At 35.5% G+C, this 26,531-nt stretch overlaps 1 protein-coding gene across 4 annotated transcripts in view; it reads left to right on the top strand.

Annotated features, from left to right (window-relative positions):
- wry (weary) overlaps nt 1-26,531 on the top strand; it is a 1,511,805-nt gene that overhangs the window by 433,714 nt on the left and 1,051,560 nt on the right. The window lies entirely within an intron of this gene.

The raw sequence follows: 26,531 nt of genomic DNA, 5'->3' as shown, positions 1-26,531 counted from the left end.
ATAGCGTGTCAAATTAGCATGAATGGACACGAGACAAAATATAAATATAACCATTGAGTGCAGACTTTGCTAAGGTAGAGAAAAAAAAAAACCCTTTGATTCGTCCAAAAATGAATTTTTTTTTTTCACTTCCTCTACTATTTACCTCTATTTTAAATCTAGTCTTAACGTGCGCAGATTTGCGGAAGTAATAATTATGAGCACTATTCTTTCGAGGTGCAGTAGTGCAATTTTTCTCGGTTACAGTTATTTCAATATCTGTGAACCGAATCTGCTTCCACAGTATAATTGAGAGAATTCAAGACGACAGCATGTTAATTATGAACCAAATAAGCTTTCCGAGTGTCCAAAAGGTGCAATAGTACCTAAAATGTTACTTCCCCCCCATAAGGTTTTGTCTAAATGCATCCCCCTGTAAGGGGCACTTCTGCTCATACCAACGTAAACAGAGTTTGTACACAAAACAAATGTACTAAGTGTAACTACTGTATAAAATTTCATAAAAATCTGTTAAATAGGACAAAAGTTACTAATTTTGTTTAATTGCGCCCCTCTATAAGGGGTAGTTCCCCTTATACCAACGTAACGAGAGCTTGTATACAAAACATGCATGCTATCTGTAACTACTTTCTAAAATTTCATAAAAATCTGTTAAATAGGAGAAAAGTTACTAATTTTGTCTAAATGCGCCCCCCTATAAGGGGTAGTTCCCCTTATACCAACGTAACGAGAGCTTGTATACAAAACATATATGGTACTTGTAACTGCTTTGTAAAATTTCATAAAAATCTGTCAGATAGGAGAAAAGTTTCTAATTTTGTCCAAATGCGCCCCCCTATAAGGGGTAGTTCCCCTTATACCAACGTAATCAGAGCTTCTATACAAAACATATATGTAACTTGTAACTGCTCTGTAAAATTTCATAAAAATCTGTTAAATAGGAGAAAAGTTACTAATTTTGTCTAATTGCGCCCCCTATAAGGGATAGTTCCCCTTATACCAACGTAATCAGAGCTTGTACACAAAACATATATGCTACTTGTAACTACTGTGTAAAATTTCATAAAAATCTGTTAAATAGGAGAAAAGTTACTAATTTTGTCTAATTGCGCCCCCTATAAGGGGTAGTTCCCCTTATACCAACGTAATCAGAGCTTGTATACAAAACATATATGTTACTTGTAACTACTTTGTAAAATTTCATAAAAATCTGTCAGATAGGAGAAAAGTTTCTAATTTTGTCTAAATGCGCCCCCCTATAAGGGGTAGTTCCCCTTATACCAACGTAATCAGAGCTTGTATACAAAACATATATGTTACTTGTAACTGCTTTGTAAAATTTCATAAAAATCTGTCAGATAGGAGAAAAGTTTCTAATTTTGTCTAAATGCGCCCCCCTATAAGGGGTAGTTCCCCTTATACCAACGTAATCAGAGCTTGTATACAAAACATATATGTTACTTGTAACTGCTTTGTAAAATTTCATAAAAATCTGTCAGATAGGAGAAAAGTTTCTAATTTGTCTAAATGCGCCCCCCTATAAGGGGTAGTTCCCCTTATACCAACGTAATCAGAGCTTGTATACAAAACATATATGTTACTTGTAACTGCTTTGTAAAATTTCATAAAAATCTGTCAGATAGGAGAAAAGTTTCTAATTTTGTCTAAATGCGCCCCCCTATAAGGGGTAGTTCCCCTTATACCAACGTAATCAGAGCTTGTATACAAAACATATATGTTACTTGTAACTGCTTTGTAAAATTTCATAAAAATCTGTCAGATAGGAGAAAAGTTTCTAATTTTGTCTAAATGCGCCCCCCTATAAGGAGTAGTTCCCCTTATACCAACGTAATCAGAGCTTGTATACAAAACATATATGCTACCTGTAACTACTGTGTAAAATTTCATAAAAATCTGTTAGACAGCTGAAAAGTTATTAACATGTCCCGCTAAATTTGCATTCTACACCACTGTGCCATGGTCTGAAGCAGAGGCCACGGCTGGGGTAGGTTTAAAACCACGGCTTCATGTATACAAGATGGAGGCAGTAGATCAGCTGGATGATTACCAAAGGAAAATTTGTCTGTATGGATATTAAATCCCCGGATTAGAGTGATGAGTGACAGGAATAATCCTTTGTAACTATATAACAACGGTCATTTCAGACGAATATTTCGATTTTCGAAAGAATCAACACAAAATTGAGCAGGAACGCTAAATAATTATAATCTGCAACGAAGTGCAAGAGGCGGCGAGTTGACAATTTTTATACACCTTCTTGTTGATTTCAGGGAAGTAAGATCTAATATTTTATATTATAAATTAATGCCCATAAGACTATTTAACTTAATTCGTAGTTTTTACAGTAATTTTGGACATTTTATGTAATACTCGAAATTGATGTGGGCCTATAAAAATATAAAGCAAACGTGATTTTATCTTGTTATTTTAAGTTTTATGCTACTGGGGCTTTCCACGCAGTACTAGCCTAGTACATGTGAAAACAGAACCATGCTACATTTTAGTTTCAATTGAAATTTTAATCCATTTAATATTTAGGTAATTAATTCCTTAGAACCGGGTTTTCAGGTAGTTAATGTTGGTAGTAGTTATGAACAAATGATAAACTACAATTTAAACACTCAATTTATGCTAATTATTTGGGCAAAATCATTCTGGTACCTAAAAATCCGTTCCCTATTAAATATTAAGTAATACTGGTATTTTAAACGCACATATATTCTGTAAATTAGTAAATATAACAATACGTTAACTGAGAACAAAAGAATGTGACTTTGTGCAATTCAATATAAATATTAATCCCGATGTTCATTCCTTTCCAATATCGACTGTTTACAAGAATAAAAATCGATTCTAAGCTGCGTTGCCATATATAAAACCCACGAACCTCGGTTTCTTCTCAATCCGCGTCTCGACTTCGTTTTAGAAAGCGCATAAGGATTCAGACCTCTATCGCGGTTTAAAAGCCGAGGTTCGGAATCACGATTTCGTCCGTGTTTTAGAAATCGACCCTTGTCCTTTAAGCCCATTGTTATTTCTTCTCCAGACCCTTTACATCTGGAGATTATTTTAGTTACCTTTCTTTTAATTACACTTTATTAATCGGACCTTATGCATCCGATTTTTACTGATTGTTGTTATGTAACACTGCCACATATTTCTTGTGGCAGTGATTGTTTTATTATTATATGATTGTCTCACATTATCCTGGGACTACTACGTGTTCGTTTTAATGTTATTTTATATCAGGAGTCACCTTGTTCGTCCAATAATAGTGTGTTTTAATGTGTCAACGTTTTTAGTCGGTGTGAATTTTAGTTATGCAATAACAATTTAATTTCACCACACCTAAAGAAAAACTATAGGCATGGGTGCAAATAGCCATTGATACTGACGCACCCTTCAAATTTCACTATCATCATCCTTGTGCTACAACCAAATATATTTAAAGCCATGAACTGTTTAAGGGGAGAGGATGGTATTTTTGGTGAAAAATTAGCGAATTAAAAAAAAATTCTTTAAAATACTCTATGATATGTGTTGAATGCATAGCATAACATTTTGTGGGTATTTGTGCCTTTATCGGATGTTGAGTCGCCATTTTTAAACTTCCTGCGTTCTGGATTTTTAAATCACTCGCCCACTTTTATTGTTTTTTCCGGTAAATTAAATTGAAATTTTTTTTTCTTCAAAATACTCTTTGATATGTGTGGTATGCATTGCATAATATTTTGTGGGTATTTGTGCCCTTATCGGATGTTGAGACGTCATTTTTAAACTTCCTGCGCTATGGATTTTTAAATCACACGCGCCCACTTTTATCGGTTTCCAGTAACTTCATTTTTTTGTTACATTGCCAGACAAAAATGGATATAATTTCTGAACTATTAAAGATACATGCATGAAATTTAGAACACACGTTCTTTAGACTACGTATTAGGAAACTTTTCTCTGTAACAGAATTCTGTTAATTGACTTCATTTTAAAAATACGTCCGTTTGTTTGCAAGAAAGGAAATTAGAAAATTGTTACTAAATTTTAATTGTTTATTTTACAAACATAGGGACCAACATCAAAATTCTGTTACAGACAGTTTGTAGAAAATGCTTTTGCAAATACATTGCAAAAAATTGTTTGAATCTATCTTTAAAAACGGTTTAGATATATCGGATTTAGTACAATCCTGCATTGGGTATATTTTTTACAAATTTTGGGCCACCGAATATTTTTTTTTTCAAAATATTTTTTATTTTGTTGAGTTGCCACAGCTTTGAACTCTCTACATACAAAAAAATTAATATTTTACAACAAATAGGAAAAAAGTTTTATAAAATACCATCCTCTCCCCTTAAAATAAAAGTGGAAATTATTTACTTCTGTCTGCCGAACTGAGGCTCCCAGCAGAGCCGTTGATGTTGTAGTTGCTGTCAAGGACGTAGCCGCTTTGACCGAAGGTAGCCGAATGGTTCTCACCAGCGCGAGGGGAGGGGAAGCCTGCGAGCGCGCGATATAGAAAGACTAGTCAGCTCCGTATGAACAAGTGCTCTTTTTTTTTTTTCTTCAGGAATGAATTTATTAACGAAATGCAATGAGTGTTTTCCGATGCTTATTGGAATAATGAAGTACTTTTATTTGCGTCAAATAGATTTACTTCCATGTTACATTTTGCAGGAACAAACTGCTTTCCTGCAAAGCTGACAACGCGTTTTCTTCACAAGTCCATGAATGTTTGCCTTAATTTTCTTAGCTGTCATTCATCATCATCTGTGGCATTACAGCCCTTGTAGGACTAAAGTCTAACAAGTGAAGCCCAATCATTCCTGTCGCCTCCTCCACGTTCGGATCCCCAGCTCCTTCATATCCTCCTCCACATCATTCATCCATGTCTTTCTAGGTCTCCCTGTGCGTCTCCTTCCTCCTGGATTTCCTCTATATATCCTGTGTAGTAATGAGTTCTCTTCTCTTCTTTCTACATGGCCCAGCCATTTTAATCTTGAGCTTTTTATCTCCCCCAATATTGAAGGTTTACCATACAACTCGCTATTGTATAGCAATCTCCATTCTCCGTTTACAAACTTTGGTCCATATATTCTCCTTAAAATTTTTCTCTCCCAAATAACAATTCTATTTTCGTCTTCCTTAAGCATACACCAGGTTTCCGATGCATAGGTGACAATTGGTCTCAACACCGTTCTGTATAGCTTTATTTTTCCTGTCTTCGAAAGGTGTCTACAGTCCATGAGGATTTACTTGTCTAGTCCCTTTTAGAAAGAGAGAGAATGCTCACCATCTCTTTCTACCCTCATTTATGATGGTCGACACTCCTTCAAACGACCACGAGTTACCAGTGGCGGCATTCTCTTCCTCTTCAAATTCTGACTCCACTCCGCCGGAAAGTTCGTCCGTGTCCGTGTCGTCCAAATTGATTACGAACCAATAATAAATTTCCATCTACAAGTCCATCCTTCGCCCAATAAAATTTTTCAACTCTTTCTTTGCGTTCACAGGCCTTCCTCCAATTTTCTTTCGTCACTTTTGCAAGTGCGCTCATTTTTAACCTGTTACACACGTTTTTTAAGAGTTCTGTTCGGGCGTTTCTTTCCTGGAATTCGCAGCACACTTCCACTTCCGCTTTCTAGCGCTTCCTTTTGGTTTTTTTGTTTTTCTTTGTTTTTTTTTTTTTTCTATTTTAATCCTGTCAACACCACGAGATGATGTATGTGTCGCTGCAGCAGTACTTTCGATAAAACTCGGCACAGATATTGTTTGTTTTCCGCATATTCTCCAGTAAAGAATTTATGTGCATTAATAACCATGTTCATAACGTCCGACTTCAAGGCTTCCCCGCGTTTTCCCATATTGCCTACCATTATTATTAAATACAAGAGCACAACACTCATTACAATATTTAAGGTAACAGTGAAACCATGTATCTCCGAAAACATTTTAATTTGTGAATCATATTATATTAAATTGGTACAACAAGATACAAACTCGTCCACACATGTGGAGTAACGGTCAGCGCGTCTGGCCGCGAAACCAGGTGGCCCGGGTTGGAATCCCGGTCGGGGCAAGTTACCTGGTTGAGGTTTTTTTCGAGGTTTTCCCTCAACCCAATACGAGCAAATGCTGGGTAACTTTCGGTGGTGGACCCCGGACTCATTTCACCGGCATTATCACTTTCATTTCATTCAGACGCTAAATAACCTTAGATGTTGATACAGCGTCGTAAAATAACCCAATAAAAAAAAGATACAAACTCACTTCACTATTCACAAAATACTACTAACTAATGAACTCGAACAACCCCGGGCCGCCACTGAGAGATCCACTAATTGGGTTTGCAAAAGTGTGAAGGGAGAAGGGAGGAGAAAGGGCATTCCAAGAATTGTACAAAAGGAAACTTCTTGCCGGTCACATCTGGTGGCAGTCGGTAGACAAGGACCTCAGACAAGGACAGTAGAAATCACGCCAACTTAATCCTCATGCACTGTAGATCTCATTAATTGGAGAAGTGCTCAATAACATCTATTCCCTTCTTTCAATCTATCTTTTATCTCCTCAGAGGTATTATTGTCTTCAGTAATTATGGATCCAAGATATTTAAAATTCGTAACTCTTTCAAAATTATAATCTCCAATTGTAATGTCTTTTAAGTTTCCCCAACTACATTGCTCTCTGTCTCGCTCACGTACTGAAGGTAAGCAGTGTCGGTACCATGTCGCTCTACAAACCCTCTGTCTCTAAGAGCAGGAACAGAAGGTTTCGTACAGAATGGGAAGAGGAATTTATTCGCTGTTCTGTCGGAGAAAATGTAATATGTTGCTTTGCTCAACGGTTCAATTAGTAGTAGTATATAGAAGCGACATTACAGAGCATTACGCTGAATACACAAGCATAATAGATATTATTATTATTATTCTTATTCTTTATCAGCAAGTGTTACCATAACTTTTATATACGTGCCTGAATGTATAGGCCTACATATTCCCTTGAAGTATGAAATAATTACTAGACTACGCTATATCTACATTTTAATTTTTTTAATCTTTAGGAGCCATATTCATAGACATTCTTAGCCCGGGCTTCCGGTGGATGATCAGCGAACTAACGTTTTTCGTATTCATAAACCAGTGTTAGCGATATGATACGATATCAATCCTGTACAAATAATCAGTCGATAGCCGGGGTTAGTTTAGCACGCTCGTAGCGCGGGCTAGCGAAATGTCTATACATAGCATCCCAAATGACTATTATCAGTTATTTACTAGTTATTGATTTAATAATAATAATAATAATAATAATATTACCAGTAGCAGCAGTAATAATACTTACTTACAAATGGCTTTTAAGGAACTCGAAGGTTCATTCCCGCCCTCACATAAGCCCGCCATCGGTCCCTATCCTGTGCAAGATTAATCCACTCTCTATCATCATATCCCACCTCCCTCAAATCCATTTTAATATTATCCTCCCATCTACGTCTAGGCCTCCCCAAAGGTCTTTTTCTCTCCGGTCTCCCAACTAACACTCTATATGCATTTCTGGATTCGCCCATACGTGCTACATGCCCTGCCCATCTCAAACGTCTGGATTTAATGTTCCTAATTATGTCAGGTGAAGAATACAATGCGTGCAGTTCTGCGTTGTGTAACTGTCTCCATTCTCCTGTAACTTCATCCCGCTTAGCCCCAAATATTTTCCTAAGCACCTTATTCTCAAACACCCTTAACCTATGTTCCTCTCTCAGAGTGAGAGTCCAAGTTTCACAACCATACAGAACAACCGGTAATATAACTGTTTTATAAATTCTAACTTTCAGATTTTTTTACAGCAGACTAGATGACAAAAGCTTCTCAACCGAATAATAACAGGCATTTCCAATATTTATTCTGCGTTTAATTTCCTCCCGAGTGTCATTTATATTTGTTACTGTTGCTCCAAGATATTTGAATTTTTCCACCCCTTCGAAGGATAAATTTCCAATTTTTATATTTCCATTTCGTACAATATTCTCATCACGAGACATAATCATATACTTTGTCTTTTCGGGATTTACTTCCAAACCGATCGCTTTACTTGCTTCAAGTAAAATTTCCGTGTTTTCCCTAATCGTTTGTGGATTTTCTCCTAACATATTGACGTCATCCGCATAGACAAGAAGCTGATGTAACCCGTTCAATTCCAAACCCAACAGCAGTAATAATAATAATAATAATAATAATAATAATAATAATAATAATAATAATAACTTAATATAGAGAAACTGATTGAATATTACGTGCTAGTGTAGTAATGAAACGAGCTATTAAACTCCAAGAATTGAAATCAGCCATAAATCATCGGCATGAAGAGAAAGATAAGAGAAATAAAATGTAAGGAAGCCAGCTATCTAGTGGCGACCGAAATAGCTCGTTCTCTTAAGCCTTCCAACGGAGGAGATTTTTTAGAAGCGTAATGATCAAGATGGCTGAAATGATTTGTCCAATGAAAGTTGTTAATTTTCAAAAACTGCGCTTTCTCTACTAAATATCCAGAACAGAATTCAGGAGATTTCTGATTGTGTTCATGAGGAATATTAAAAAAAAAAAAAAAAAGCAAGAAATGTATAAGTACATACATTATATGTATTATTGACTCTTGATGACAGTAGTGACATTACTGATACAGCAAAGCTTGCTATTTTTATTAGCGGCTTGATGAACTCAATGTCAGTGCACGAACCACCATTGGTTGTAGTTTTCATGCCAAATACCTCTCCCCCGTCCCTTTACTTCATAGACTCCCACTCACGTGTAATCACTGCCGTTCGAGTTTTGGTCACCGCTGCTCTAAATTATTTGCACTAAGTGCGTACCGTACAAGGACAGTTAAGACTAAAGTTTTTGACTCTGCCATGTAAATGTGGTAGCCTACCAGCGAAACGTTTCCCTGAAGACTTACGTTAAGGTAATTTAATTTGGTAGACATGTCGGACAGGAATCCAAGGCCTTGCCACCAAATGTCATCTTCAAATTCAGGTAGTACGTCAAATTTTTCTCCTTTAAAATATTTCAATTTCTTCTCTAAAGTCAGCAAATCTCGCCAACGTCTCGTATTTACATGGCCCGCGCTCTGTTCGCTAGAATAACCTATAGTATAGAATTCTTTAGTAGGCAGAGAAATTTAGACAGAGAAAGATATATTTGTATGTATGTATTTATTTACACTGCAAGTGGGCAAGCACCCGGTGGCAGTGGTATATACAATATTAATAATACACAGTTAAAATGATAAGCTATACACAATAAAATTTACAATACATAATACAATTTGCAACACATATACAATTTTATACACAATACAATAAGAATACACAATACAATTTAACACAATAATAATAAAACATAAAATAAAACACCTAATTTTACAACACAACCTACATAATTATGTATAGGTCCTACATAAGTTTCAATAGTCTTTCACTTTACTCTCATCTCATTCCCTGTAGTGGCACTATGACGCATTTCACTGACACTTTAGCACACATTTCACTGACACTCTGTAACACATTTCACTGACACTATAGAACACATTTCATTGACGCTATAAATTATCACTGATCGGAAGTGTTCACTGCACTGTAAAACTATAACTTCACTGACTCACCTCGCTTCACTGATACAACAGTTCAAATAAGTCAAACAATTGCATTCTTATGCATACTTATAAACAGAACTACATTTAAACTAAACATTTTTATCTAAGGCCCTCTTACACGCTATTTTTAAATAATTTACAATTCAAACCAAGGAAGTAAACTCGTCAGGCTAGATAAATACATGTCACCTTAAAAAATTAAATGTTGAATGTCACCTTAATTTTAATTTTCACTTTATACACAACTCTTTAAATTATTCTTGAATCTCCTTAAGGAAGGACAGCCCTCTAAGACCGCTGCAGGTAGGTCATTCCAATCATTTATAGTTCTATTTAAGAATGAGAATTTACCTACATCCGTTTTGTGTTTCCTACATTTGATTTTAAAATCATGATCGTTCCTACCATAGTACGTTGGCTTTTCTAACCGAGCCGTTATGTCTACCCATGCTTTCTGACCTAGATGTGCTCTATACAATGATGTTATTCTAGTTTTCCTACGTCTGTTTTCCAAAGTTTTCCATTTAAGTTCTTAGCTCTCACTCACTCAGTGGCTGACCGGAACTCTGCGGGGTGGTGGCAAGAGACAGACACCCTCCATGAAACTATTTGTATGTGCAGTGGCGGATTCTTCTACTTCTACTTCCATGTTACCGTCACCGTCATCGACGTCACTATCAGAGTCAAAACTTATTACGAAACGATTCACCGCTTTGTCAATCATTCCATCCCTTTCCCAATAAAAATCCTCTTCCTTTTTAACATGTTCACACGCATTTCTCCAATTCTCTGGCGTAACCTTGGACAACTCTTCTTCAAATAATTTTATAACATCACTGAATTTGAAAGATACATTATGTTTAGCGACATCATTTTTCACTTGAGCCCAGATGAACTCAATGGCACTAAAATTGCAGTGGTATAGTGACAGTCGTACTACGGTATGCCGGTGTGGTTCACTTTGAGCTAATGTATCCAGTTCGTACCTTACAATTTTTCCTTTTTCAATTTTATTATGTCGTACAGTACGATTTTTGTCGCCTTTGGGTCGTACTCTATGTTGTTCTGACGTAACCAAGACTGCATGTCTGATTTAGAAGATGCAGAAGCGGGAGCTTTATTTAAATGTACAGAATGGTAAGAGGCGTTGTCCATTACTATAATGCTGTTTTGTGGAATGTTCGGAAGGAGTTTGTTTTCGAACCAATGTTTGAAATTAACGGTGTTCATTTCCTCATGGGGATCGTTGGTAGATTTTGACTTAAAACTGTGATAGGCTCCTGGTATAAATCCAGAGGAAGATCTAGCATGCACAATAATAAATCCTCCTCCTTTTCCTAAGGGCACGTTCAGAGGAATGTCACCATCGTCACAAACCCAAATGTTGCTCTTCGTGTGATTAATGTTTATCCATGTTTGGTCTAGGTAAACGATAGGGCGGCCGGTTATTCTTAAGTCGCGCATCCTCCTTAAGAAATGGAATCGCTTAGAAATTATGTCGGGTTTCTGTAGCAGAAGCTTCCGTCCGAAGTTATCCTTAGCGTAACGGAAATTAAGTTTTTTTAATAATTCCCGGACCGACCATTTACTGCCAGAAAATAACCCAGACTTATCGAGAGCATCACGAATATCTTCCACACTCGGAATGAAATCAGCCTTATACAAGGAGTAAATCTGCCTCTTGATGGCGGCCGCAGTGAATGAGTCTATATTGGTTTTCGTGGTAGTTCTTTGCGGCCGCTTTTTGCTCGGAGTTGACACTTTTCATCCTGATACATCTGCTTCTCTCTTTTCATTTAGGATACGGTAAACAGTGCGTTCAGCTACTCCACACGCAGCAGCAGTTCGCCACGCTTATTGTAGGATTTCCGACTTTCAAGGCATCGTACTCCTCCACGAAAAACTTACGTACATTGCACACTATTACCCTGGCGTCAGACTGCAGTTTCTTTCCTCTTGTTCCTACACCAAGAATCACAAACACTAGGACAAGTAGACCTAATATAAAGCACAATACTTGTAACATTTTAATTATAAAATGATTATAGGCACCTTCTCAAACTACACTGAAAAAATGTTATTAACACACAGTTGTAATAACATTCACCACTGACAACGTCTCCAGATGGACTGGTTTGGGGAGGGAGAGGGAGGAAAAAAAAACGAGGAAATGCTGTTATACAAGTGTCTGTGTCCCAGGATTAGTTCAACTCACCCTCCCTGACCCTTCCCAAGACATCAGGTAGCTCTGCAAACCTAGACCTTCCCAAGTATAAGACCCCTCATCTTTCGGTACGCGGCTCCCGAGAGAGCCTCGAATCTGATTCTCGTAGCCTCGAGCACCGAAAAAGCCTCAGTTCGGAACCCCTGTACTAGATCATAACAATACGACTAGTTTGCTCTAGACGATCGCGCGAATCGTTTGCAGTAGCCTCATCGCCGAAGTAAACAAACGTATTTCTTATGGGGACAGAGTGACTCTTATACACGTCTCTGGGTGAAGAGATGATAGGGGGATGCTTTTATAGTACAGGGACATCATTTTATTTTTACTTCAATTTTTATTGTACCTGAGTTTTTGAATGTACTTCACTCCCACCCCTTCTACTAATGAAGTTCCCCTCTACACACAGATCCAAGACCGCATATAGTAAACAGCGGTGAGTGAGTATAGTACGTTCCAGAAATATGTTCGCGTTTTCCAGTGACGAAAGAGCTTTCAATATTGATTCATATTTTCGCACAGGTGCTGTCAGTTTGCCTACGTCGCATCCCGATTTCCTCCACCTGCTTCTGTTCGCCCCTCTGCAAAAGCAGGGCTGTCTTAGCTCTTTTCTGAAAACATTAATTTCTGTTAGGAATTGGACGTTTACGTAATATTATGCAACTGTTTAAAATAACTTAAATAAAAGTGCCTCGTTAAGTAATTCATTGTCACGTGATTTTCCCCCTTTCTACGATCCTACGACATAACCACTTGGACGGACAGTAGATAGCATGTCTGAGTAATTTTATCTGTGCAGTCGGGCAGAAGTGAAGATTGAATTTACAGTACGTAAGGTACTCTTTTATAGAGTAAGTACAGAATTATTTCAACATGAGTTACTAGTACGAAGGACGAAACTCGCAATTGGAATTAGATGCAATAGTCTATAGTGTGATAATATGCACAAAAGAACTGAAGCCTGTCTCGAAATGAACGGTCACCATTTTCAAAAATGTTTTTAAATAACCATATTATGATTATTTTTCAATTTAACTTCATTCTCTATATTGTACGCTAATGTGCTGTAGACAGTATACAGTAATATACTGTACACTGCATAATGAATACGTTCGAATGGCTAACTCAGTTCGTGAGTAAAAACACTTATTCTTAACACAGTACTGTATTAAGTTTAAACAAAAACCTAATGAAAATTATCGAACTCAAAATCGCGATATTTCCTAGTTTACGTAAATGGATGAACTACTTTTCTTCCCTCCTATACCTAGTAAAGTGATTTGTTTGTGTGTTACGCAAGTGTCATCGAACTACAGTCGTGGAAGGGGGAGCAATCTGTGTTTCCGTTTCTCTAAAGGTATAGCCAGGTTAATATTAAAAATGTTAGTAAAAATAAAATGATGTCCCTGTATAAGTTAAGAGTTGCTGGTAAACGAAATTCTAAGTTGTCAACATATGGGACATGGAGCAGTAGCGATCATCCAGAATAGGGGCCGAGGGTACTGTCGTTGAGATAGTAACAGAAAACACTCGCTCTTTCTTGTGCCGTTGAGATCCAGCACGTGCCAGATTTTAATTAGTGTTAACTGTTGACTTGTGCGAAATAAATGTTTGAAGGTGGCCTTCGTAATTTAATTAATAAATATGCGTCCTATACAGCAGTGCTCTCAGCTAGCACTTTTGAACAAAAATCTATATTAAGTCCGTTTCTTGAAATTTTACAATGTTCGATAATGAACTTTTTAAAATCATTAAATCCTGCAATGATGAGAGCAAGATTATATAAAACTAGTACCATAAATTGTGATTATTGATGTCATATTTGTAAAAAAAAAAACTTTACTAATCTACTGTATTTCTAAATGTCAAGTCCAACCGTAGACATTTTAACTTTATCACGTATTAATTAATGTATTTATTCTGGTGCAGTTAAGACGATGACGCCTTCTCTTCCACACCACCAGAAATGCAATACAGCTACAAGAATACTTTTACATTACGATGCAATTGATCTACTGTAACGAGTGACAGAATAAATATTATACAGGGACATCATTTTATTTTTACTTCAATTTTTATTGTACCTGAGTTTTTGAATGTATTTCACTCCCACCCCTTCTACTAGTAAACTTCCAACCGTTCACGACACAGAGCCGAGGGCGCGTAAGCAGTACTGAGTTAGTGGGTATAGTACGTTCCAGGAATATGTTCGCGTTTTCCAGTGACTAAAGAGCTTTCAATATCGAATCATATTTTTCGCACAGGTACTGTCGTCCGTTTGCCTACGTCGCATCCCGGTTTCCCCCACCAGCTTCTGTTCGCCCCTCTGTAAAGTCTAGTAGCTGGGCTGTCTTAGCTCTTTTCTGAAAACATTAATTTCTGTTAGGAATTGGACGTCTACGTAATATTATACAACTGTTTAAAATAATTTAAATAAAAGGGCCTCGTTAAGTAATTAACTGTCACGTGATCTTCCCCACTCCCGTCTACGACTCTGCGACAAAACCACTTGAACCGACAGTATATAGCATTTCTGAATAATTTTATCTTTTCGGATCGGGCAGAAGTGAAGATTGAATTTACAGTACGTAAGGTACTCTTTTTTTAGAGTAGGTACAGAATTATTTCAACATGAGTTACTCGTACGAAGGACGAAACTGGTAATTGGAATTAGGTACAATAGTCTATAGTGTGATAATATGCACAAAAGAACTGAAGCCGGTATCGAAATGAACGGCACCATTTTCAGAAATGTGTTTAAATATCCATATTACGATTATTTTTCAATTTAACTTCATTCTCTATATTGTACGCTAATGTGCTGTAGACAGTACAATATACATTGCATAATTAATACTTCCGAATGGATAGCTCATTTCGTGAGTAAAAACACTAAGTGTTAATACAGTACTGTATTTGGTTAAAGAAAAACCTAATGAAAATTATCAAACTCAAAATTGCGATATTTCCTAGTTTACGTAAATGGATGAACTACTTTTCTTCCCTCCTATACTTAGTAAAGTGATTTGTATTTTACGCCAGTATCATCGAAATCCAGTCGTGGAAGGGGTAGCAAGCGGTGTTTCCTGTTTCAATCGTTAATAGAAAGATATAGCCAGTTTAATATTAAAAATGTTAGTAAAAATAAAATGATGTCCCTGTATAAAAAAACAACAAATGAACATAAACGTTAGAAATTGAAAATAATAAAAATTTTATCTAACATATTAAATGATGCAGACACAAAATAACAGTAATACTCAGCATCATTGTTATTAATCAGAGACAATGAGCTGTTCTAGCATCCTGGCACAAATGATGTTGATGTAACAAAAGGGAATTATTTCCAAAATACTCGTACTAAAGATAAAAACTTCGACGTAAATCTAGCAACTTCCCAGAAACGGATTTCATGAGATAAAATATAGCCTACTTTTCTAGTTTACGTTTAAATTGTGATAGTGTCCGGCAATCCCTGACGTCACTAGGTAACGAATTCCAGAGGCGAGGCAATGATACAGTATGGGAGGATGAGTACAGGGAAGTTCTGTGACTAGGAGTAGAAACGAGAGATTGATGCTGATTTCGTGAAGTAGTTAGGAACTGAATCTGATGCGTTTCCAATTCACTGCGGGCTAAAGCAGGGAGATGCACTATCACCTTTACTTTTTAACTTCGCTCTAGAATATGCCATTAGGAAAGTTGAGGATAACAGACAGGGTTTGGAATTGAACGGGTTACATCAGCTTCTTGTCTATGCGGATGACGTGAATATGTTAGGAGAAAATCCACAAACGATTAAGGAAAACACGGAAATTTTACTTGAAGCAAGTAAAGCGATCGGTTTGGAAGTAAATCCCGAAAAGACAAAGTATATGATTATGTCTCGTGACCAGAATATTGTACGAAATGGAAATATAAAAATTGGAGATTTATCCTTCAAAGAGGTGGAAAAATTCAAATATCTTGGAGCAACAGTAACAAATATAAATGACACTCGGGAGGAAATTAAACGCAGAATAAACATGGGAAATGCGTGTTATTATTCGGTTGAGAAGCTCTTATCTTCCAGTCTGCTGTCCAAAAATCTGAAAGTTAGAATTTATAAAACAGTTATATTACCGGTTGTTCTGTATGGTTGTGAAACTTGGACTCTCACTCTGAGAGAGGAACATAGGTTAAGAGTGTTTGAGAATAAGGTGCTTAGGAAAATATTTGGGGCTAAGCGGGATGAAGTTACAGGAGAATGGAGAAAGTTACACAACACAGAACTGCACGCATTGTATTCTTCACCTGACATAATTAAGAACTTAAAACCCAGACGTTTGAGATGGGCAGGGCATGTAGCACGTATGGGCGAATCCAGAAATGCATATAGAATGTTAGTTGGGAGACCGGAGGGAAAAAGACCTTTAGGGAGGCCGAGACGTAGATGGGAGGATAATATTAAAATGGATTTGAGGGAGATGGGGTATGATGATAGAGACTGGATTAATCTTGCACAGGATAGGGACCGATGGCGGGCTTATGTGAGGGCGGCAATGAACCTTCGGGTTCCTTAAAAGCCATTTGTAAGTAAGTAAGTAAGTTAGGAACTGAAAGCGCGAAGGCAAGTAATTTGGAGAAGAGATATGTAAAATTTTGTATAGAAATGAAAGAGCGTGTATGATTCTTCGTTCCTTTAGACGATCCCACGAGAGCAGCTCAAGAGACGGTGTTACATGGTCAAATTTCCGAATATTACAGACGAATCTTATACATACATTATGAACACGTTGCAATGTCTCATTTAAGTTAGAACTTAGGTTTGTCGTAAGAAGATAAGATGACGTTGTAAATTGATTGGTAGTATGGTGAATACGTCCATATGCTCAATTCTGATATCTGTAAAAGTTATGGATATTGTGGCAGTTAATATTGCAAGATTTTATGTTATCCGCCTTGTTTGTCTGTACTTAAAAAATAATAAAGGTTGTGATGCGATGATATCTACTAGCGTGTTTATATTCGATTGTTTTAAGGTTCGTTCCAACAACAGTCAGGAACCGTCCGTAACCATTGTGAGCATGCGCAGTACAAAAAAAGCGTTCCAACACAATCCGAACCAGTCCTGAACCGGAAACATGTACTGCAGTCGGGCGTTCCAACAAGCTTTTGACACGGGTTCGGAGCGGTCAAAAATAGTCCGCGGATTGAGGCATGTGCGGAAGAGTACGCAAGACGCCCATGCGCATAAGCTCACCAACGTCTCCTGGATACTGAAGAAAGACATGATCGACTGTTCACATCATTGAGGTTAAAGATGAAAAGTGACAGTGCAGACGAAGAATAAAACTGGAGATTTAATTTAAATTTTCGCCAAAAAGAAAGGGAATGGAAATTATTTGGGTATTGAAACAGGTAATTACAATTTCAACATGCAGCTTCGATTAAAAATATAATAAATGACGTACATACATTTATAATTAAAAAATAACTTCATTCATTCATTCATTCATTTATTTTATTCCATAGATCTTACATGAGCAATGAAGCTTTAAGATGTGGAACATGTCAACATTTTACAATATTACAATTACAATTTTTACAAATTTTTATAGTTTTACAATTTAGTAATTTTCTACAATTTTTACAATTTTGTACAATTTTTTTACATTTTTTTACATTTTTTTACATTTTTTTACATTTTGGCGAGATGTAGTGAGATGAGATGAGGTCCGAGGATTCGCCAAAATATTACCCGGCATTTGCCTTTTCGGTGGGGGAAACCTCGGAAAAACCCAACCAGGTAATCAAATCAAAGGGGGTAATCAAATCAAAGGGGTTGATGTCAAGGACTCGCCATAGACCATCCGGCTTCAGTCCCACGGCTGGGGAAAACCTCCGAAGAAACCAAAGTCCAAAGGGGGGTCCAACCCAAGCCCGAACGCAGCTCCGGATCAGCAGCCCAGCGAGTCTGTCGACTGACCAACATCGATGGCTCTACTAAAAGTATACAATACATAGCCAATCAGATTATTAAATTTACAAACGCAAACGATCATTCTTAAGTTGAGCTATATTATAATACAAAACAATTTAATTAAATTTAAGGCATAAACAATTCAACCAGTTGTGATATACAGAAATTGATAATACATATCATGCAAACTACTTCAAATTACAAACACAAACAATTTATCAGTAGAGCTATATAGATTACTATTCAATTTAAAGCATATACAATTCATCGGCCAAATCTATACAAATATATACAATACAAAGTAGCATACTTTCATTAAGCTATACAAATTTGTGCAATTAATATCAAGTAGATTAATTCAATTTATAATCATAAACAATTCATCAGTTGAGCTATACATATTACCATTCAATTTACAGTAGGTCTGTATACAATTCATCAGTAGAGCTACACTGACTAGTAATCATTTAAGAACATATACAATTCATCAGCCAAACTATACAAACATATACAATCAAATTAGTTCAATTTACAAACTTATTTTCGTTAAGCTATACAATTCATTAGAAGTAGATTAATTCAATTTATAAGCTTAAACAATTCATCAGTTGACCTATACAGTATACTATTCAATTTACAGTACATACAATTCATCAGTTATGCTAAACAAAAAATACAATACATAGTAAACAGATTAAGTCAATATAAAACATATTTTAGTTGAGCTATATAAAATTGTACATGTCATTTAAGTAGAATAATTCAATTCACAAGCATAAACAATTCATCAATTGTGTAGAAGGTATGAGTATGTAGAAATTTGGTTAATTCTTTTCTGAACCTTTTCTCGTTGTTCTTCAAATCTTTAAGATAATTAGGCAGTGCATTGAAGACTGTTATACATGAATAGCGAACTCCTTTTTTAAAACAGCTTAGACTAACAGAGGGTAGATGAAGATCTGATTTATGTCTTGTATTAAAATGATGAATGTCTTCATTAGTACTGAATTTATCTTGGTTCTTAATATACAGCATCATTAGGGAAAGAATGTATTCACAAGGTAAAGTCAAGATTTCTAAGTTTCGGAAAATATTTTTACATGAGGTCCTTTTATGCACACCGGCCATTATTCTTATAGCTTTCTTTTGTAAAACAAAAACGTGTTTAGCTTCAGACGAGTTACCCCAGAGTATTAATCCATATTTCATTACAGAGTGAAAATATGCAAAGTATGACATTTTAAGTAAGTTTATATCACCAATAGTAGATAAGGATCTTAATGCATAACAGGCAGAGCTCAATTTACGAGTAATACATTCTATATGCGTTTTCCAGTTCAAGTGATTATCCAATTCTAAACCAAGAAACTTTGTGCTTATAGATTCTTTGAGATGAGTTCCATTTAATCGAATACTGTAGGAAACCTGAGCACTATTATGTGTACTAAATTTGACTGCACTGGTTTTGTCAACATTAAGTGCTAGTTTATTTGCATGGAACCATTCATTCATTAGATTCAGCACTGTATTAGAAGTGTTTATAAAATGATCGTATTGTTTGCTTGAAATAATTACACTTGTATCATCTGCAAATAAAATTACATGGGATGAATTGTTTATGGTCAAGGCTAAATCATTAATATAAACTAGAAACAACAATGGACCTAAAATTGACCCCTGCGGAACACCATGTTTAATATTTCTAAATTCTGAATAAGTAACTTTATGACTATTTGGTACATTTATTTCTACTTTTTGTTTTCTATTTTATAAGTACGATGTAAACCAACCCAACATCTCATCTTTAATGCCATAAAACTTCAATTTTTTTACTAATATACTATGGTCTACACAATCAAATGCTTTAGCCAAGTCACAAAAAATCCCACCTACATGTAGTTTCGAATTTAATGAATTTAGTATTTCATCCACCAAACTAAAAGCAGCATTCTCTGTCGATTTTTGTTTTCTAAATCCAAACTGTTCTAAAACTAATATATTGTTGGACTCCAGGTAATGATATAATCTATTATACATAACTTTCTCAAACACTTTTGAAAATGTTGTTAATAATGATATGGGTCTGTAATTAGCAATAGTACATTTATCTCCCTTTTTGTATATTGGTTTTACTATTGAATATTTGAGTCTTTCTGGAAAAATACCACATTGCATTGACAAATTGCATAGATAGCTTAACGGAGGGGATAATATTTCAGAACAAGCTTTCAGAACTTTACTTGGAATTTCATCATATCCAGAGGAATATTTTGTTTTTAGTTGTTTTATCACATGCATGATTTCTGCTAAGGTAGTGGGAATAAATTTGAGACCTAAAAACTCAGTGTTAAATGCATCAGTTAGGTAACCAAGTGCAGCATCTTCTGCACAATCTTGAATGTTTAAGTTCTGAATAATATTTATATAGAAGTCGTTAAAATGATTTGCAATTGATTTTGGGTTATCTATTTTACTATCATTGATTTTAATGCAAGTAATATTTTCACTCTTTGAATATCGATTAGTTTCATTTTTAATAATATCCCAAATAGTTTTAATCTTATTATCTGAATTTTGTATTTTTTCATTCAGATACATTTTCTTTGCATCTTTTATAACTTTTGTCAAAGTTTTACAGTAATTCTTGTAGTAATTAAGAACATGAGGATCATCACTATTCCTGCTCATTAAATATAGATTCCTTTTTCTAGCACATGATATTTTAATTCCCTGAGTTATCCATGTGTTTTTACTTATACATTTTTTCACCACCTTGACTGGAAAACATTCATTGAAATAATTCGTAAATGTAGTGAAAAATGCATTAAATTTAGTATTAATATCAATGGTATCGGTACTATATACATTTTCCCAAGATTCATTTTGTAGACATGTATTTAAATGATGAAGAGATTCAGCATTTATAATCCTTTTTTTTATTTTTAGATTAACACTTTGGAATTTTTCACTCATATTGAAAACACTTAGAATTTGTGCATCGTGATCAGACAGGCCATTGACTAATGGTACTGTTGAATAGGAATTCAATCTACTTTTATCTATAAATATATTATCAATGGCAGTACTACTTCCAGCTTGTGTTCTGGTTGGAAAACTTACTGTGTGACTAAGATTATAAGTTTCAAAAAGTGAGTTTAATTTTCTTTTACGTGAGCTTTCTGATAGATAATCTATGTTTATGTCACCACAGATTACAAATTCGGTATGTGGTTTATAAAGTCTTTTCAATAATGAATCTAAGTTAGTTGTAAATTTCTTATAATCTCCCATTGGCGCCCTATAAACACATAAGATAATTAAATTTGATATCTCATAACCAATTTGTATTCCACAGATTTCAATATCTTGTTCAAGGCAAAAATCAGATATATCAATTTTACTAAATAATAGATCCTCTCTGATAAAAATACAGGCACCCCCTTTTTGGAAGACATGTCTACAGAAATGGGATGAGAGTCCACCAGTACACGACGTTGAATTATCGGAATTCTTGCCTTCCATATTTTTTGTCATCTTTTTTTTTTAGAAAATTATCGAAATTCTATTTTCTGCAATTAGAATTAGCTGCGAATTTAATTAGAATTAAGCATCCCGTTCTTAGCAAAGATGATCACAGTTATAGCATCTCTGGATTTAGTACATAACGATCCGCGAAAGCGTTCCAACAGCGTCCAGTCCAGTTTCAATCCCATAGCAGATGCTCAACTAGCGCATGCGCATAAGATGGTACAGGAACCGTACATGAACTGATCCATGAACCGCTTGTTGGAACGAACCTTTAGTATTGCCGAATATGCACTGCTCTAGCATCTGCGTATTTTAATAAAATTAATTCTCATTGACATTTCAATGCAATATTATCTTACACATAGGCAAGTCACTTTTAACATGTAATTGATGGTATGATGACAATAAGCCATTCTTAAGTTTATCTTGGAATTCACAGTTGTATAATACACATTTTCACAAGCACATAATGTTAATATGTTATATTTAATAGATAGATAGATGAATTTAATGTCATTCAGCGATTTACAGCCATAGACAACGTCAGAGTAGATACATATAATACATGGCTACTACAAAATGAATAAATGTAAAAATAAAATAAAAAATAAATATACAATCACTAGATAATCACAAAAACAGGTTAAAAGTTTTAACATAAATAGTATAGAATCAGGTTAAAATGTACAGATTTGTCAATTACATGAGGTTAAAACAAATTGTATCTAAAATGTAATACTGCTAAAATCATTAACACTGTAGATTGGATTTGCCATCAAAGTCCTTCTCACCATCCTTCTGAAAGTAAAATATGACGTGTTTCTTATATGCAATGGTAAAGAATTATAAAGCTTATAAGATATGGAAATAAAACTATTGCTCGTAGTACTATATTTGTACTTGGTGAAATATATGTCAAGTCTGGAACGGGTAGAATGATGAACAAGTAGGAAGATTATGCACATTACGCTTAACATACAGAAGGAAATCGAGAATAAACATTGACGGCAACGAAAGTATTCCTAGTTGTACAAAAAGTGGTTTACAATGAGTTCTAGAAGAGACACCACAAATAATTCTCACTGCTCTCTTTTGAAGAATAAACAACTTAGAAACCGAAGTATGGTTGCCCCACAAAAGAGTCCCGTAACTTAAGTGACTGTAAATATGAGCATAATAAACCGTAAGTAAAGAATTATAACATAATGTTTGTCTGAGGATTCGTAACATGAAAATTCCTTTATTAATTTTATTAACAAGATATTCTATGTGTGTACTCCAACCCAGACCGGCTTCGAGGTGAATGCCTAGGAATTTAACTGAGGAAGACAAGTCAGTAATATTTCTGTTAAAAGAAAATTTAATATCTACAGTCTTATTAGAGTTGATGCTGCGGTCCACACCTGTGGAGTAACGGTCAGCGCGTCTGGCTGAGAAACCAGGTGGCCCGGGTTCGAATCCCGGTCGGGGAAAGTTACCTGGTTGAGGTTTTTTCCGGGGTTTTCCCTCAATCCAATACGAGCGAATGCTGGGTAACTTTCGGTGCTGGACACCGGACTCATTTCACCGGCATTATCACCTTCATATCATTCAGACGCTAAATAACCTAGATGTTGATACAGCGTCGTAAAATAACCCAATAAAAATAAAAAAATTGATGCTGCGTATATTGTTATATATTGCCTGATGATCCCCCAGAAAAGCGAAAACGTTTGAACTTAGAAATAAATTTAGAAGAAATGTTATAAAATATAACTTGTTTTTTTATATATATTGTATGGGAAGTCATAAAGACTGATATTTTAAAGTTTGATAGAAGCATATATTATAATGATATGACATTGTTAGCAGAAGTGCGAAAACGTTTGAAGTTATAAATAAATTTAGAAGAAATGTTATAAAATATAACTTGCTTTTTATATATAGATGGGAAGTCATAAAGACTGATATTTTAAAGTTTGATAGAAGCATATATTATAATGATATGACGTTGTTAGTAGAAGTACGAAAACGTTTGAACTTATAAATAAATTTAGAAGAAATGTTATTAAATATAACTTGTTTTTATGTATATTGTACGATAAGTCATAAAGACTGATATTTTAAAGTTTGATACAAGTAAACATTATGATGATATGACGTTGTTAGCAGAAGAGGAGATGATACTAATGGAGCTAAATGACAACTGTGAGCAGTATAGGATGAAGATAAATGTAAACAAGACGAAAACCATGGTTGTCGAAAGAAAAATAAAGTACGTAAACATGAGAATTCTGAACGAGGCAGTAGAACAAGTGGACAGCTTCAAATACTTGGGGTGTACTGTAAACAGTAAAATTAGCTGCTGCCTGGAAGTCAAAGGAGGATAGGAATAGCAAAGAAAGCTAGGTAGAAAAAATTAGTATCTTCTGCGGACATTTGAAAAAAGAACGAAGAGACTAGTGAAGTGCTTTGTGTGGAGTGTAGAATTGTATAGGGCAGAAACATGGACATTATAACGAAATGAAGAGAAGCAACTAGAAACATTTGAAATGTGGATATAGAGAAGAATGGAACATGTGAAACGGATAGATAGAAAAAGAAATGAAGCTGTGTTGGAAACAGTGGGTGAAGAAAGAATAATATTGAAACTGATCAGAAAGAGAAACAGGAAATGGCTTGGTCACTGGCTGAGAAGAAACTGCCTACTGAAGGATGCACTGGAAGGAATGGTGAACGGGAGAAGAGTTCGTGGCAGAAGAAGATATCAGATGATAGACGACATTAAAATACATGGATCATAAGCGAAGACTACAATAGGAAGATGAATAATAGCAAAGATTGGAGAATGTAAGGTTTACAATGAAAGACCTACCCATGAATGAATGAATGAATGAAAAGTCTTTTGTTTGTTACTCTATATTTATATACATTTTATTAATTTGTATGCATTATCTTCCATTGCTTCCATATCTTTGTGATTGATGATAATAATGTTAACCGTTAACCTTCCATTGCTTTATTGATATCTAAGTATGCCCAACATTCTCTTCCCTGTTTTCGAATTACACATTGTTATTTTATAATCTGGGTTTTCATACCTTATACCCAAAGGGAAAAACCTAACCATTTTTTCCCTATTACTACATATGCTAGTGGATTATACAGGGACATCATTTTATTTTTACTTCAATTTTTATTGTATCTGAGTTTTTGAATGTACTTCACTCCCACCCCTTCTACTAATGAAGTTCAACCGTCCTCCACACAGATCCAAGACCTCTTATACTGTCATAGTAGCCTTACGGTCATAGTAAACAGTACGTTTCAAAAATTTGTTCGCGTTTTCCAGTGACGAAAGAGCTTTCAATATTGAACCATTTTCGCACAGGTACTGTCGTCCATTTGCCTACGTCGTATCCCGGTTTCCCCTACCAGCTTTTATTCGCCAGCTAGTGGCTGGGCTGTCTTTGTTCTTTTCTGAGAACATCAATTTTTGTTAGGAACTGGACGTCTACGTAATATTATACAACTGTTTAAAATAACTTAAATAAAAGTAATTAACTGTCACGTTATTTCCTCCCTTTCTACGGCCCTGCGACAAAACCACTTGGACGGACAGTAGATAGCATGTCTGAGTAATTTTATCTTTTCGGGTCGGGCAGAAGTGAAGATTGAATTTACAGTACGTAAGGTCTTTTTTATAGAGTAGGTACAGAATTATTTCAACATGAGTTACTAGTACGGAGGACGAAACTGGTAATTGGTATTAGGTACAATAATCTATAGTGCGATAATATGCACATTAGAACTGAAGCCTGTATCGAAATGAACGGCCACCATTTTAAAAAATGTTTAAAAAAAAATAAATATCCATATTATGATTACTTTTCAATTTAACTTCATTCTCTATATTGGACGCTAGTGTGCTGTAGACTGTATAATATACACTGCATAATGAATATGTCAACATGGATAGCTCAGTTCATGAGTAAAAACACGCATTGTTAATACTGTGCTGTATTTTGATTAAACAGAAACCTAATGAAAATTATCAAACTCAAAAGCGCAATATTTCCTAGTTTACGTAAATGGATTAACTTCTTTTTTTCCCTCCTATACCTAGCAAAGTAATTTGTTTGTATATTACATCAGTATCAGCGAACTCCAGTAGTGGAAGGGGTAGCAAACGGCGTTGATCCAGAGGTAAAGGCAAGTTAATATTAAAAATGTTAGTAAAAATAAAATGATGTCCCTGTAGTAATTTACTAGTTGTTAAATTGAATTTTCTTTTGCTAACACGGGAAATGAATAGTGCAGTAAATAAAGAGTGGAGAAAGGCTCCTTGAAATACCCAATCACAGCGCAGGTTTCAAGATGCCTGGCGATGGTGGAGACTAGAAAATCAAACATGTTTGTGATCATCGTTGTGGCTAGGATAGCGGCGAGCAGCCGGGTAAGCATCGCTGCTGCAGGATAAATGCACCCATAAAGACCACTAGTTTGTTTCATCATCGCCAGACATCCATGTGCGATGTGCTAGCAGCGAGGCTGCAGGGTAAACGTACCCTTAATAGTCTACTGCTATGGCGCCAGTCGCATCCAAGTTAAAAGATTAGATTTCAATTGACGATGGCTTTACTAGTGATGGTAAAATCGTCCCGTTCGAAGTGTGTGACAAACGCATTGGATGCTCCATGAAGTCACAATTAAAACAGCATTTAAAAACTGAACATCAAGTGAGAAATAAAAACATGCTTCGTCGAAAAAACATGTTCTTACACAAGTGATGCTGGAAATATTTTCGTCTTCTAGCGTGAATTTAATAAAGAATTATGCATGGCAATGGTTGCTGCAAAAATCTCGGGATAAAAATGTATAGTACCAAAATTTCAAGCAAATACTGCAACTGCAATAGCCTATTCCAGATGAAGCAACACTCCGGAAAAATTATTTGAACTCCTGCTACACTGACACAATGGAAGCGATTAGAGCTGGACTTGGTCGTTTCTACGTATGGGTTGTTGTTGACGAGACATCGATGACCGCAGAAAATGTGAAATAATATTTAATTATTAATTGGGCTTACAAATAATAATTAAACTAGTGGCTTGTACCAGCAACTGCTCCTTGACAGAGATTGAAAATCACAATAAAATTCCTATACACAAAGTCCCA

This window comes from Periplaneta americana, chromosome 15 (genome assembly GCF_040183065.1).
Source record: "Periplaneta americana isolate PAMFEO1 chromosome 15, P.americana_PAMFEO1_priV1, whole genome shotgun sequence".
Taxonomy (NCBI): Eukaryota; Metazoa; Arthropoda; class Insecta; order Blattodea; family Blattidae; genus Periplaneta; species Periplaneta americana.
The sequence above is the reverse complement of the archived record's forward strand: the minus strand, read 5'-3'. Positions and strand labels throughout refer to the sequence as shown.